We start from the raw sequence: 14,778 nt of genomic DNA on the forward strand, positions 1-14,778 counted from the left end.
CTCTTCTTAACCCTAGATACCCAAAGCCATTGGATTCTGGCTCTCTTTAAAAGCCATTGGATTTTGACTATCTTTACTATGTCAGCATAGTTTGTTAAGAAAATGAGATTTGAGGATATTGTCTAACAATCTGGATTTTCTTTTTTTTGAGATGAGTTTGTTACTTGTGACAATCCCCAGCTTTCAGTAGCACATGAGTTTTTTTTAGTTCTCATAGATGTAAGAAGTTACCCCAAGGAAAGGTTCAAATTATTTGTTCAAAGTGAAAATGAATGTCTGAAATTAAGCACAACCCAAAATGTGATCTATTTCTTTGTCCACTTGGGACTGTCTGGTCTAGCAGCAGTTATAATTTGATTGAGCCTTGACTGCTGCTCCTTTTTCCAAGACAGAATTAGCCAATTCCAATACCCTGTAAGCAGACACAGTCTGAGAAGAGAACAAAGTTACTTAGCGACTGCCTGGGGGGAAATAATACCACCTGGTTCTCTTCACCTCTCCCTCTCTGAAATAATCCAGTAAGTCTCTTGCCTATGACAGCTAGAAAGTGAAACAAACAGATATTAGAGCTACAGTCAATATTCTTTTTCACATTTCACAATGGGTTGTTAGATGCAGCACACAAAAAATGTCAAATTTGCATAAATATCATAAGCATGTTGTGCCTATTTCCTCATTCTGTTCACTCTTTCTCATTAATTTCATTCAGACAATACAAGCTCTACAGACCGTGCGTCTGGTCCCCTGCACCCTTTCCCCCTTATGTTCTTGGCTCTGTCCCCAGATGGTAAAATCCACCCTCAGGCTCACGTCTAGTGCACACAGGGAAGGGACTAAATCGGGATCTCCTGTGGAGAGGAGGGGTTTTGTTTTGTTTTTTTTAGGTAAGAATTTATTTGTCTTATATTTAGCTAATTTTATTAGAAGATGATCACTGTGGCATCGTCTACATGTTAGCCCCAGTGTTGAAAAGAAAAGAAATCTGGACCTCCTGATTCATGATCCCTTTTACCCCAGGGTGGCCGTTTCTCAAGATCTGAGCGCAGCCTATCAGAAGACTTAAAGTGGCCACAGACAGGGCAGCTCTTGGTGGAGGCAGGAAAGCCGCAAGGATGGTACCTGAGAGGATATGAGGAGATCAGGGCACATTAAGAAGACCTAGAAATTCCTCCCCTATTTCCCAAGCAAATTCTGCTTTGCCTGCCCTCCTCCCCACAACCAATTACTGCGCGCCCCTCCTGGCTGCCCCTCTGCTGTCCCTCATCCCATTTTCGCAAAGGAGCACGGGGACATCAGGAATGCGCTCCACCACAGAACCGCGACACACAGCCTCTAAACCATAGCGCCTGAGTTGCAGGCAGGGGTCTTACAATCACCTACTCTGTACGCAAGAGGCCCTTGGAATAAAGAGGAGGTAAGCTGCCCACGCTCAACCCTTTGCCCTGTCACGTCCTCTTCCTCCTACGGAAAATAGCTGCGGGTCACTGAGACGCTTTTCAACATAACGCCAGCCCCAGAGCTCAGGTGAGACGTCTAGAGAGAAAGCTCACGGGTACCTCCTCCGCATGCTGTTATTATCTGCCAGCCCCCTTATCCAGGAGCTCGGCCCTCGGCGGGCTGCGCGCACCGCGCGGAAGGGCTCATCTTCACCCCGTGGCTCTGGCGGCAGAGACGCGCGGGGCGTGCTCGGGAGCGAGGAGCGAAAAGTTGTGCGACCACTTGGGAAGGGGGAAAGAGAGCGATCGAGCCAGCGCGCCAGAGCGAAGGGGGAAGGCGGGGAGGGGGCGGGAGGGGGGACTGCTTACATGAATTTCCAAGTGGTAGACCTGCCTCTGCGCTCTGCCCAATGAGATCCGTCAGGGGAGGCACCCGGCTCACTTTTCCACATCACTTCACAGTTACATTTGGCAGGCAGGCGGGCTCGCACGCCGGAGCGCTCAGCCCAGAATTAGTGGATTTATTTGGAATCTCCCTGCCTCCTCCAAGCTCCGCCGCCGCCGCCGGCTTGTGCATAGACGGTAGCGTCAAGACACCAGCTGCACTTTGGGCTGCGGACACCCAGAGCCCAGCGCTCCCGCCCCGCGTCTCCGCACCAAGCCCTGCAGCTCCGAGAGGCATGAACGGAATCCGAAGGCGCCTGCCCAGCGCCAGAGGACCGGTCGGCGCTTGCTGCCCTCGGGAGCTGACCCCGAGCCCCTCCAGCCATTTGTGAACCAGGAGGCTTGACATTCGCCAGCGCAGGGCCCCACAAGAGTAAGTGTTCCCCCAACCCACTCCCGTTTTTCTCTATGTCCCGACGATTCAGAAGGGACCGTTTCTTATAGGAATTCCCATGCCCCTTCGGACACCTTGCGCGCCTCTTGCCTCTCAGATGGTGGATGCGGGTTCCTAGCATAGGCTCTGGGCTAAGCTGTGTCTTTCGCGATATCCGTGGGTGATAACGTACGTACGCCTCAGGGTTTTGCCTGACTGTTTTTGCAAACTGCTTTGACAACAGATCCTAGAGAGTAGCAAGCTCCAGGCTGTGCCCCTCCAGCTTTCCTGCTGGTTTCCTTCCCTGCGGGGACTTGGCTATTTCGCCGCCTCCCAACGCAGGCAGGCGCAGCTGCAGCCGCGCGCCTTCACTGCGGGGTCCGTGCGGTGAATGGGAAGCACCTGCCGCCCGCTGTGCCGAAGGTGCAAGCGAGGAAAAAAAGAAGGCGAGGGGGCCCCAGTGCCCTATGGCTGGTTTTCTGCACCGCCTCATCTCCGAGGCGAGGGAGGGCGACCCCCGCTGCAGGGCTGCGGGCCAAGGCTCAGCTGCGAAAGCCCCAGCGAGAGGCTTTCCCACAAGTGGCAGCTCCAGCTCTGGGAGGCGCGGTGCCCGCTGCAAACTTGCGGGGCTCCGGAGTCGCCCCGCGGCTCTGCCCTCGCCAAGACGCTGCCCAACACCCCTGCAGGACCCCCAGGCAGTGTCTCCCCGGAGCTCGAGATTGCGCGCACCGAGGCCCCCTTAAGCCGGGGACTCCGTAGCCGCTCTCCTAGGGACCGCTGAGGCCAGAGCTGCGCTTTCTGTGATCTGACCGCTTCTCATCCGAGAGACTTTGGGGGGCTGGTCGCGCCCCTCGCAGGACCGGAGGGAAAAAGGCTCTTGCCTAGGTTCTGCCAGTACGTAACAGGTTCATAAGGGACCTACTCCCGTTCTCCCAGGCTCCAGCCAAGGCTGGGAAACGGTAAAAACGTGCTGCCGCCGACGCTGATGCCAACAGGTATCCACAATTTCCTCAGCTTATTCCTCCCAAACACCGGAGCCTTCCCCCACCCAGTCTGGCAGAATCCTCAAAGTTTCCTTGCGGTTAACCCTTCCCCCCGCAGGCACGGAGCCGGCGGCATGTCAAGGACTAGCCGTTTGCCTCCACCAGCGGAGATGGCAGCTGTTTGCTTGGGTTGCTAAATGTAAGAAATCAAACAACATTAATTGTTTATTGTTGCAAACGCACAACATTAGTCCGTAATGGAAAATCGGGCTGGCAGCTGCTCACTTCAGCACGAATTAAACGATAGAGCTTATCACCAAGATAGCGGGAGGGAGGAAAGGTCCTTTCAACTTTACCACCCTTTCCTGAAGATTCCACAAGAGTTTCCTCCTTAGGAGGCATGATTCGACCATCCCTTAGCGCGCCCGAGCTGCTAATCAGATCAGCTGCTTTCTTTCACCTGGCGTCGTGATATTTGGGGGCTGACAATGGGAACGAGGGGACGCTGGGGAAGGTAAGCGACAGTACTGTCCTCTCGCATCCGGCACCATCGCAAAGCAGATCCGAGGGATGGAGGTTGGCTTTTGAAGCGCCTGTCCTCTTTACAACACTCATGACAGCCATCTCAATGGTTAAAAACCCTCCTTGGGCTGTCACCTCCGGCTTCATTATAGGAGCTTTTCAACTGGAAAACTATATGTGGGAAAGATGTTTATGTAAGATTCGAAAGTGGGATTTTCCATCCATTCAGCCTCGCTGCTGCACCTCACTGCATGCAAAGTGAGCCCTGTCGTTCATGCTAAATACCACTAAAATCCGTGCCTAGATATTGCTTTGCATCAGCTGTGTCCAGTGTTGCAGGGATTTCTTCGTGTGCGTGTGTGAGTGTGTGTGTGTGTGTGTTCGAGAGAGAGAGAGAGAGAGATATGAGGTGGGGGCTGGGAGTGGGATTCTTCTACGGAGAGAAGTGGATGTTCTCTTAGGGTTACATTCTTTTTCCCTTAAAGGGAGTTCTCCATAATCATCATGTCCAGACATGTTTTTCCACTTCCCCAAGCTCTGTGGCTGGAATAAATTCTAGAGCTATCCCCCTTATTAAATAACAATTCTGATAATAATATTGTGTAATTCTGCTTTAGCAGATTTGAAGCTCGCTGTCACATAGTCATTTCATGCTGGAGCAGTCGCAGTATTTTAAATTGCCTTTGATTTTTTTTTTTTTCTGGACTCTGAAGAAGGCGAGGAGTTGAGGAAAATCCCTCTGAAAATAGAGAGGGGAGTCTTTCCAGCAGCTCCGGGGACTGCTTCATTCAGAGCCCTTCAGTGGCAGTTCACCTTCCTCATTCTGATCCCCACACTCCCCAAGTGAATGTCAAGTTATCCCCTGACCATCACAAATAGGCCAAATGTTTTAGGGACACTGGCTAATGTGCTCCGAAATTTGTGCTGTAATGCTGTCATTCAAACTTTTTAATCTATTCCTCCTGCAAATTGGTTCTTACATTACTAATTATTATTACTGTTAGAAATCGGTGCTTCTGCTTCATTATTTACAGTCTCTTAAAGCCTTCAAGATGGGTAAATCTCTACATTCAAGACTCTGTAACATTTCTTGGCTGCATTTCTGGTGTGTAGGATGCATTTCTTGAGTTCTTGAAGCTGCATGAATTTAGCTAAAAGAACAGAAAATTTGATAGCAGCCTTCACTAGAATAGCAGTTCCATTTGCCTGCTGTACACATATCAACTCTGAAGGGAAGGAATTCCTTACCCTGGAAAACAACTTTATTTGGGTATTATGTAGAACTGTGGTCAACACAGTATTCATTTACAGCCACCCCTCAATTAGCATTGAACACAATTTAAGTAGCCAATGGCAGCATGATCGATGTAAAACAAAACAAACAAACAGCCCAGGAAACATGCTCAGCCGGATGGAGAAGACCACTTGAGAAGGCCTTTGTAAAGACTGATGTGAATGTTCTCAAAGGTCTGATACTGCTTGTTAGTCAGGAGGAACAGATTGTTGGAACAAAGCAAAGAAACTCCAAAGAATCAGAATATAATGATTCTATTCGAGAAGTTGTACCTCTGGGCTTTGCTTTCCAGGTTCCTTTCATTGTTTATTGGTGAGGAAAAAGAACATGCACATATTAAAAAGTTCAAACCCACACTTCAACAGCTGTTCAGAAAACCTTATCCATGTAGGTACATTAGTGCTTTAAAGAAAAAAATGACAATCTTTGTTATTTTTCTACTCAAGGTGGCACACCTCACAGCTTTATCAACATTCCAATTTGAGCAGATTTTCCATGCAAAACCAAAGGCTTTCAATAGGTAAAGTGACATTCAATTTGTATTTCTAACCACAGTTTTCTGGTCCATCAGCAAACTTTTGTGTCTGGCAAATCAAGGGACAAGCATAATCGGAGAAGCCTTTCTATTATAGGTGCAATTTAAGGTCCAAAGACTTCTTTTTGAAAATATTCTGCTCGGTGGTGCTGCTGAAACTGGTTTCAGTCATTTTATATTTGTTACAAAGTTATTCAGTGTAGCTGGTGGAGAAAAACAATTTTCTTTTTGTTTTCAGCACTATTGGCATTCACAGAGGAAATGGTCTAACTTTGCTTTTTAATTTAGGAAAAATGTCCTAACTTTGATGTGTTATACACTTCTCAGAGTGGGGGGGTGTAGATTCGAAAAATGTCCTAACTTTGATGTGTTATACACTTCTCAGAGTGGGGGGGTGTAGATAAACCAATGATAATTCTTGTTGCTCTGTATTATGTACACACACACACACACGCACGCAAATAACACACACACACATACACAGCGTGCTTTTGAAAATGTGCCCAGATAACTAACTCATTTATTGGCTCAAGTCTGAGATTTTTATCATATTCCCTTTGCCATTTCATCTGCCTTAGATTATTTGATTTGCCTTTCTGGCTACTCTGATTTGTATATTGATCAGTCTTTCAAAAAATGTTATCTGTGGTGCTGGGAATTCCCCTCCAGTATCCAATACACGTATATTTATGAAATAGAACAATTTTTTGATGGACAAAGGCCATCATCCGATTTAGCAGGGCTTAATTAACCAAAGGGCTATTAGTGCTTTCTCATTTCATTCTTACAGAAAGTTGTGATGCTAATCTATTTCTGCTGAACTGTTGGTTCCTGTCTCTGGAACCTGCTTTAGATGTAACCATGAAGAGAAAATTAGTTGAACCTGGCAACTTCAAACGGTCAGAAAAGAAATAAGTTCAAGGGATGCCATTTAGCTTCTTCTACCATATGTTGCCGCTAACTAAATCTCTGTTGCTTCTTCATGGCAAAGCACTGGGGCCAATACTGTTTCTTTTTCTTATCAAGTTTTAAGCTTTATTTCCTGGGTTTTAAATGTCAGGTGCTATTCCCTATCATAAACAATATCCATCCTCTTGCTTAGATGTCTTGTGTGTGTGTGTGTGTGTGTGTGTGTGTGTGTGTGTGTGTGTAAGTTCTCTTAGTAGGTAGAGGTATACAGATGTGATTTTCTGTATCTCTTTGGAAAGTAACATAAATGAATAACATTTATATGTGGAACCTTCAAACAGTTTTCTTTCTCTGCCTCCACTGCTAAAGACACTTGCAAATGCTAGAACGATGGATGGTTCAGGGCTAAGCACAGAGTTAGTGTTCAGTAAACATTTATTTAATGCAGTAACAAGTTAGCAAAGACCCTGCACCCAGTACTAGTATATTTTCATTAAAAGAAAGAGATATAATCATATCCAAAGTTCAATATTGTGACTCATCTACCACAATTTTCTCTACAGAAATTTCATAAGTCCTCCTAAGTCTATTTTTAGTCACAGCTTTTCTCATTTTTTAAAATCAATTTTACTCATGTTCCATAAAGCATATTTTTGTTCCCTCACAATCATCTTTTAAATGATATGGAAATATATAAAATGACATAATTCAGCTTTGTAAAAATGAGAATGCCTCCAAGACTAGACTTGCATCAAAGAATGCTATTAAACTATATTTGATGCAAAGTTATATTTTATTGGCAAAAAAATGCACTAATTGTGGAGTTGCTGCATGGGTGACTCAATGTCTGTACATTGTTGAGAATGTATAAAAAATAATTGAGGATCAATTTACTTCCTCTCTCCTTCTTTTTCTTTAGTATATTTTTGTATTTGAATTGAACAGTTTACCCCCATGTGAATTGCAACTATGGGCGTTTTCAAAGACAATTCCATACTCTTCTGTATTAATCAACAGGATACCTGGCCCTCACATATACACACAGGGAAAAATAGTTCGCCATGATAAGGTACTTTTGTGGATGTGTTTATTGATATTTTAGGCATATTGAAGATATTACAAAGGAATATTAAATGGAATCCCCTTAATCTTTTTTATGTACATCAAGTGAAAATATTACAGTATATTTATGTTCCATTTGCAATCAGAACAATATTTTCCATGCCTTTTTTCTCTCTAGATAGATTAATGAATAAAATATGATTATTTGATTCTAGATGTGACACAAATGATACAAAATAAGTAGATGGAGGAATGGTATAAATATCATAAGGGAATTATTTCCTTTTTACGTAAGAAGATTCATCTCCAAAATTTGATTTAAGAAGCACAAAGGCACAATTTCTTCTTTATTAGTCTGTTGCTGGTTGAGCTTTATAAACAGAATTTACATTTGTTTCTAACTATTCCCGTCTTCAACATGGGGATGCTCAGCAAAATGAAAAAAACAAAAAAACAAAAAAACAATTAATTCATACTTATTTTTATCAGAGTGGTAAAACACACATCTTCTCTTGCCTTTGAGTGTCGCTAAACTATAGTAGCTGAAGATTGTATACGTATTTTGGAATCTGCATAAGCAACTCCCTTAATTTTCATAAATTATACATTCTGGGTCATAACTCAATAGTACTTTTATCAAATAATTGCTTGCTGTCTATCTGACTCTCTACTCATCCATCACCTGTGTCCGTAGTTCACGTTAAGTGTCAGTGAATGGTTATTAAGCTATAAAGTTTTAGAAACATGGAAGAGTGACAGTAAGGTGCACTTGTAAGCATGGTTACTACACAGTGTAATCTAATTGGCAGAATCTGGATGACTTATACTGGGATCGTTGGCTGCATTTCAATTTCAGTGTAAGAGACTCTGAAGCCCCCATTACGTGATATAAGTGATTTTAACCATTTCCACATTTCTTAAGTGAGAAGAGAAATCTAATTTCTGTCATCAGTAGTGCTAAAGTTTCTTGAAATAAATAGAAAAAGTTAGTTGCAATCTCTGATGAGCATTATCTTCTCTGAGCTCTCTTTTAAGTAGTATATAGCTATCACCTTGGATTCATCTTGGAATTAGTAGAGACTTTCCACTTGTGCTGTCCTCATAGGAATGTAGATGATTATGAAGTGCAATGGAATTTATCTTGTAAAAGAGATGTACCAGGCAATGTTTTTTAATAAGCGGCTACAGTTTGATTGAAAGAGAATAGCTCACTCATGAACAGGTAGTGCTTGCACTCTGTCCTCTTGGCACAAAATAGTGATGGACAATGTCATGTCTTCTATGGGAAGGAAAGATGTGGTCGGTTCTGGACAGTAAAAATGCAGCCCTTCCGAGACTTAATAAAACTACTTGAAGTCATTGCTTTAATTGTATGTTAGTTGTGGAGAGGGAAAGCTATTTCTAAAATGCTATTTCATTTATACCCACCCTGGTTCATGCCATTTTTGTTTTACAAATCAAGAGTTTAAAAAAGTTATTTTACTTATTACCTGTCTACATAGAACATTGGAATTTTCCCCACTGAAGTACATACACAGCATCAGATTGCAATAAAATAATTTTTAAAAATCAGTAAATATTTTCGGTTAAGCACTCCAAACATTCAGCAAATAGTTACTATAATTGCTACATTGACAAAGAGTTTAAATTACCTTATTTATTTCTTCCTTAATCTTTCAAAGTAGGTAGTATTAAACACAGAGCATCAGTTTCTTCACGTGCCACAAATATGATAAACGTGCCCAGGTGACTTATTTCATGAACGATAGAGCTGTGATTCAGACTACTTCTATCTGACTCCAGAGTCAATGCTCTAAACAGCTATCTCATGGGGCTTTCACAGTTCGGCTGAATTACAAGGTTGATAAGAATAAGGTTGATTCTGATTGATTGCTATGATTTAAAGGACCTGCACAAAATGTTGTCACTCAGTAGGTCTCTGGCTATTAAATTCTGAACATGTGATTTAAAGACTGCAAAGGATGTGACTTTAAAGAAGGCGGGATTTAGATTAGACTCGAGAGATGACTTTCTGGCACCACTGTGTCTGTAACTGGCAAGGGAGTTCTGGGACTGATACTCATTTTTTTTTAGGATGATCTTGATACTGGTTTGCCTTTAAAAAGCCCAACAGAAGAAAATTATTCTTAATATCTTAACTAAACTGATGATTCCAAGAAAGTTTTCTAGGTAAAGGTCTAGTTCTAGAACACTAGAGAAGAGATCTTATTTCGACTTTATTGTCTATGTCACTGGCTTAGTCACCCCATTCTGAAATTTCTATAACAGAAAAATTTCTACGTGAAGAATAAACTTGTGACTCTACCTTGGGAAAGAAGGAAGAGGAGAGGCATTTATTTATTGATTTTTGCAAAGGAAACCAGCAATTGTAGAGCTTAAAGAAAACAAAAACTTAAGGTAGAGAGGAGTAGCATGGCAATAACGAGCAAAAAGTGGATTTGAGGCCAGTCGCGGTGGCTCATGCTTGTAATCCCAGCACTTTGAAAGGCTGAGGCAGGTGGGTCACTTGAGTTCAGGAGTTCGAGACCAGCCTGGCCAGCATGGTGGAACCCCATCTTTACCACAAATACAAAAAAAAATTAGCCGGGCGTTGTGGCAGGTGCCTGTAATCCCAGCTACTCAGGAGGCTGAGGCAGGAGAATTGCTTGAATCCAGGAGGCAGAGGTTGCAGTGAGCCGAGATCATGCCATTGCACTCCAGCCTGGGCAACAAGAGTGAAACTTCAACTAAAAAATAAAATGAATTTGACAGATACTATTCTGGATGGCAAAACAAGCAAACAATATGCTTTTGGACAGATTGACATCTGGATAAATATGTGGTCTGATGCCAAAAAGAATGACCAGAAGGGTTGTGGGTGAGTGAAGGATACACAAAATAATATGTGCATGTGTATGTGTGTGTGTGTGTGTGTGTGTGTTTACATAAACAATTTCAGAATATGTTTCTGCCAAGGGAATCTGGTTAGAGAATTCTGAAGGGTTTAGGAAAGGTGATCTTCTTGTATTATTTATATTTGAATAAATGCAAGTGTATTTCCTCTCTAAAATCCAAAGGCTTTTTCTACCTGCTCAGCCCCAGTCAGCCAGGGCTTGGGTGAATTGCTCTGGGTCACACACTGAATCGCCATCCCCTGCTTTCGTGAAATACCACTTTGAATTCAATGTACATTTACCTGTTTTGAAACAGGCTGCTAATGGCTCTAAATTCAAGGTCAGAAACATTTTTAATAGAAACTCACTGGTTCTCTGTGTCATTTTTGCTTTCATGAAATATTGTGGCTGCTAAGCCTAGTGGATAATAAAAGCATAGTTTCCTGTCAACCACAATAATCTGCTGGATTGAATCCTGAAGTGTCTGTAAAAGCCTGTTTTGGTTTTAGACTTCATCTATCAGTGTGTTGTTCATCATTTTGAACTTTAATCCACATTATTTACAAAATGGATGGTGTAATATGTTTTTGCATAATGACACATATCTGTGACTTGACTGAGTTCATGTTAAAATAATGTTGGAATCAGCAGAGTGAAAATCAGGCTGTAATTAGAACTATCTCTGAAATGTAAGTATGAATGAAAAGTCAGATTATAAGTATTTTACCCAGGAAAATATATCATCATATGGGGGAATTCTAAAGACTTTCATATATGTAAGAATTCCAGAGAAACTGTAAAATCTCTTCATCTCACTATCTGGGTGTAAATCAATGCAACAGCATTATAATAAAATAGATTGCTTGGTCAGACACACATACTGTGGTTGGAAAATGTAAAAATAAATTGATTTTTTTACCTCAGCTTTACAACCTTGCTCAATTTCTTCTTCTTTGCATAAAGTTAAGCAGTTTGTGTATGCAGCTACTATTCACAGTATTTATTAATACTGATAACACTGACATAAGACTCAGTTGCATCTCAAAAGTTTCTACAAAGCCATTCTCTGATGTTCTAAGAGGACCATGTTAGTCTGCCCATGGCAGAGGTACTAGCATACAAATAGTGTGGTTCCAAGTGTCACAGCAGAGTCCCATTTCTCTCGAATTAGCAGGATTGCCTTGAAGACCGTCTCAACACTCCCTGATAGCATGCATGTGCCTGTGAACACACCAGTTAGCAATTTTCCCACTGCCTCACATAAAATAGATATGCGAGGAGAGGAAAGTATTATCACATCATATAAAATTCCATATATTCATACACCCTAGTTCAAGGTTTCCCCAAATCTATGTGTTCAGTCCTTTATTCACAGTGGTGGTTAAGTAGTTCATGGCATGACATTCAATGACATGAGGAAGTGACTCGTCCACCACACCATTGAGTCCTTTAGGTTATCTCGAGGAGGTCTGAGCTGGGAGCTGGTCTTCTTTAGAACTACTTGCTTCAGAAAGTGTGGTTTTCAAATCAGTAAGTAGCATCAGCACTGCAGGAAGGTTATAAGAAATGCAGAATCTCAAATCCCACACTAACCTAAGTGATTCATAATCTGTGTTTAAACAAGATTTCCACGTAATTTGGATACATATTAATATTTGAGAAGCACCCCACTACAGGTGTGCTAGCATTGGCTCTTTACTGGGTTTTAACAGAGTTGATGGTTAAATTTTCAGTAATTTTCAGAACTGGTTAATGGTCAATTGGAAGCTTAAAATTGGTCATGGTGGAAGTATTTATACAATGAAAATCAGAAAACATTACAAATCAGAATTTTTTCTTTCAAACAGCCACTTATTAAATATTAACCAGTCTGCCTCTAACTATTGCTGGTCTTTCTTTTTAGCAAATAGTGAGATGACCTCATGCTTTTAACAGTGTCTAGTTTAGTAAAAACGAAACATTACTTAAAATGCTAATCTCCCTGTACTTTAATTTGGTTATCTCTACAATGAGAATGAAGATAATAAAGTAATAATAATATTATATTATAGAGTAATTTTGAAGAATAGATATGAATCTATATGTATATATCTGTGTATGTATAGTTCTTTATGATTTAATATTATCTGAGTACTTTCTAAGTGTTTGCTATTAACCTCATATTTAAAGTTATATTCCATTATGGCAAATAATATTAGCTTTCCATTTAAAAATAAATATTTCAAAAACTGAGCCTATTTCAATAAAATTTAAAGTAATAATACAGATGATTCAAGAATTTGGCAAAATCTAAGAGACGGCATATAAGTGTTTCAGTCTCTAGGGCTATACCATTGACTTCAGGGTATTGGCCATCTCACCCCCAGAAATCCCTGAAAACTGGGAAGTTGCACGGGAATAGCACTCAGTTGCCCCTCACACCCTCTCTGTGGTGTATGGCTAGAACTTTGGAGAAATCAAACATGCTCTTCTCTTCACAAAGAACTGGCAGAGGAAAGGGCTACATATTAACATGTACTCTGTAGAGACCATCATTATTATGAATTTGATGGGTAGGAAAAAAGATGGAATGACCATGGACTGGGTGATTCTGCAAATAATAATTTGAAAATTACCTTAGATGCTGATTCATTCAGAGATCCCAGATTAGTTGGTGGTCTTGTTTGTATCCATTGGTTGACTGAAATGTTCTTTCACTTATACCCCTTTCTCAGTTGGTTAATTCTATTTCAACATTTAAATGGCATCCCCTCTAGGAAACCTTCTTTAATGCTGCCAACATGAGTGGCTTACCCATCACTCCGTATTTCTTTTAAACCTTCTAAGACTACGTTTCAGTGAATTGATTATGTATTTCTTTATCTTTGCCAAACAGATTCTTTGCTTCCTGAAGAGAGGAGTTCTGACCCATTTGCCTTTCTCTCCCCAGTACCTGAACATACAGTATATGCTCATGAAATATTTCTACAGTGAGAGGAAGGGTCTTATTCAAAAAGAATTTCGAAATTACATTACTTAGGTTCAAATAATGGTTATCTATTTACTTAGAGGTGCTCCTTGAGTAAATCATTTCATTATTCTCTGCCTCAGTTTTGAACACAACAAGGCAAGGCATTATATGCTTTATCTAACAGTAAGATATTGTGTTAGTGGATACTATTTGTGACTACACACGTATCCCCTTTTTAATTAACCTACTCATTCTGACTAGTCAAGCTATGCCATTGTATAACATTGGTCCAGAGTCTATTATCATTTTTTAACTTATTCTGGTGAGTTCAGGTAGAGGGAACTCACTGCAATCGATGCTGCAGTCCATCCAACATACCACAGTCTATCCTCATTGCCGCTTAGTGGTTTCCATGAAAGTGTCTATTATGAATTTAAATTGAGATGAAATTTTCTTATCCCAGAGTCATTAGCAACAAAGCAGATGCCAGAGTATACTTGCAGAGTGTCTGGCAAAATTTTAAAGAACTGTGCATGCTAGTCTATCCTATCTGACGTACCGAGAGTATCTCCTTTAGTCCTCAAAACCAACCTGTCAGGTCAGTATTATTATCATCGTTTCATTGCTGTTGTTATTAATTATCCCTCCCTCCGCTGTTATACAACTGGTCAGTATAAGAATTAGAATTCAAACCCCAAGCAGGCTGACACTAGAGGTCATTCTCACAACCATCTCATTGTTCTGCTATTGTAGAACCCAGGCCGACCAGGTACAGTGGCTCATGCCTGTAATCCCAGTTGTTTGGGAGGCTGGAGTGAGAAGATCACTTGAGGTGAGGAGTTCCAGATCAAGATCAACCCCTCCCCCATTTCTAAAAATAATAGTAATAATAAAATTAGCCAGGCATGGTGGTGCACACCCAGCTACTCTGGAGGCTGAGGCAAGAGGATCACTTGAGCCCATAAATATGAGCCTGAGTAAACAAATAAACAAGAAACGTATGCCTTTGGAGAATAACATACATGGCTTTTGCACGTTCAAGTATGGTCTATCATGGAGTAGGGGAGAACTGGAAACAGTAAGTCCCTTTTCTCTGAGAAGTGTTTAGGCTGAGGCTCCATGACTAGAATGGATCTCACCATGTGTGTTAAATAGCACAGGTCTTTCCCCTCTAGCACCATCCTCATTCTCCACCATAAGGAAGATCTTTGAGCACCTTTTTGACACCCTCATACTTTACCAACTTTTACTGCAGAGGTTACATAGCTTCACTCTGCTCATTCATTTGTCTTTTTTTCTCAAAGCCTCTCTAGGGCAGGAATCCTGTCATCACCACACATCTAGCCCAGGATAACCACATGGATTCCAGTTTACCG

General features: G+C 41.6%; 1 protein-coding gene across 5 annotated transcripts in view; it reads left to right on the top strand.

Annotated features, from left to right (window-relative positions):
- The first annotated feature begins 1,373 nt into the window (after positions 1-1,373).
- The window catches only part of CDH8 (cadherin 8), a 379,890-nt gene continuing 366,485 nt past the window's right edge, over positions 1,374-14,778 (top strand). For 2 of the 5 annotated variants that reach the window (XM_055298667.2, XM_055298668.2), the window contains exon 1: positions 1,919-2,253. The gene's annotated coding sequence lies outside the window, so the exon portion shown is untranslated. Of the gene's footprint in view, positions 1,415-1,917; positions 2,254-3,731; positions 3,751-14,778 lie in introns of those variants that run through there. The other 3 variants (XM_063612664.1, XM_055298666.2, XM_063612665.1) reach the window with 3 other exon arrangements.

The sequence above is a fragment of the Symphalangus syndactylus genome, chromosome 11, assembly GCF_028878055.3.
Source record: "Symphalangus syndactylus isolate Jambi chromosome 11, NHGRI_mSymSyn1-v2.1_pri, whole genome shotgun sequence".
NCBI classification, from domain to species: Eukaryota; Metazoa; Chordata; class Mammalia; order Primates; family Hylobatidae; genus Symphalangus; species Symphalangus syndactylus.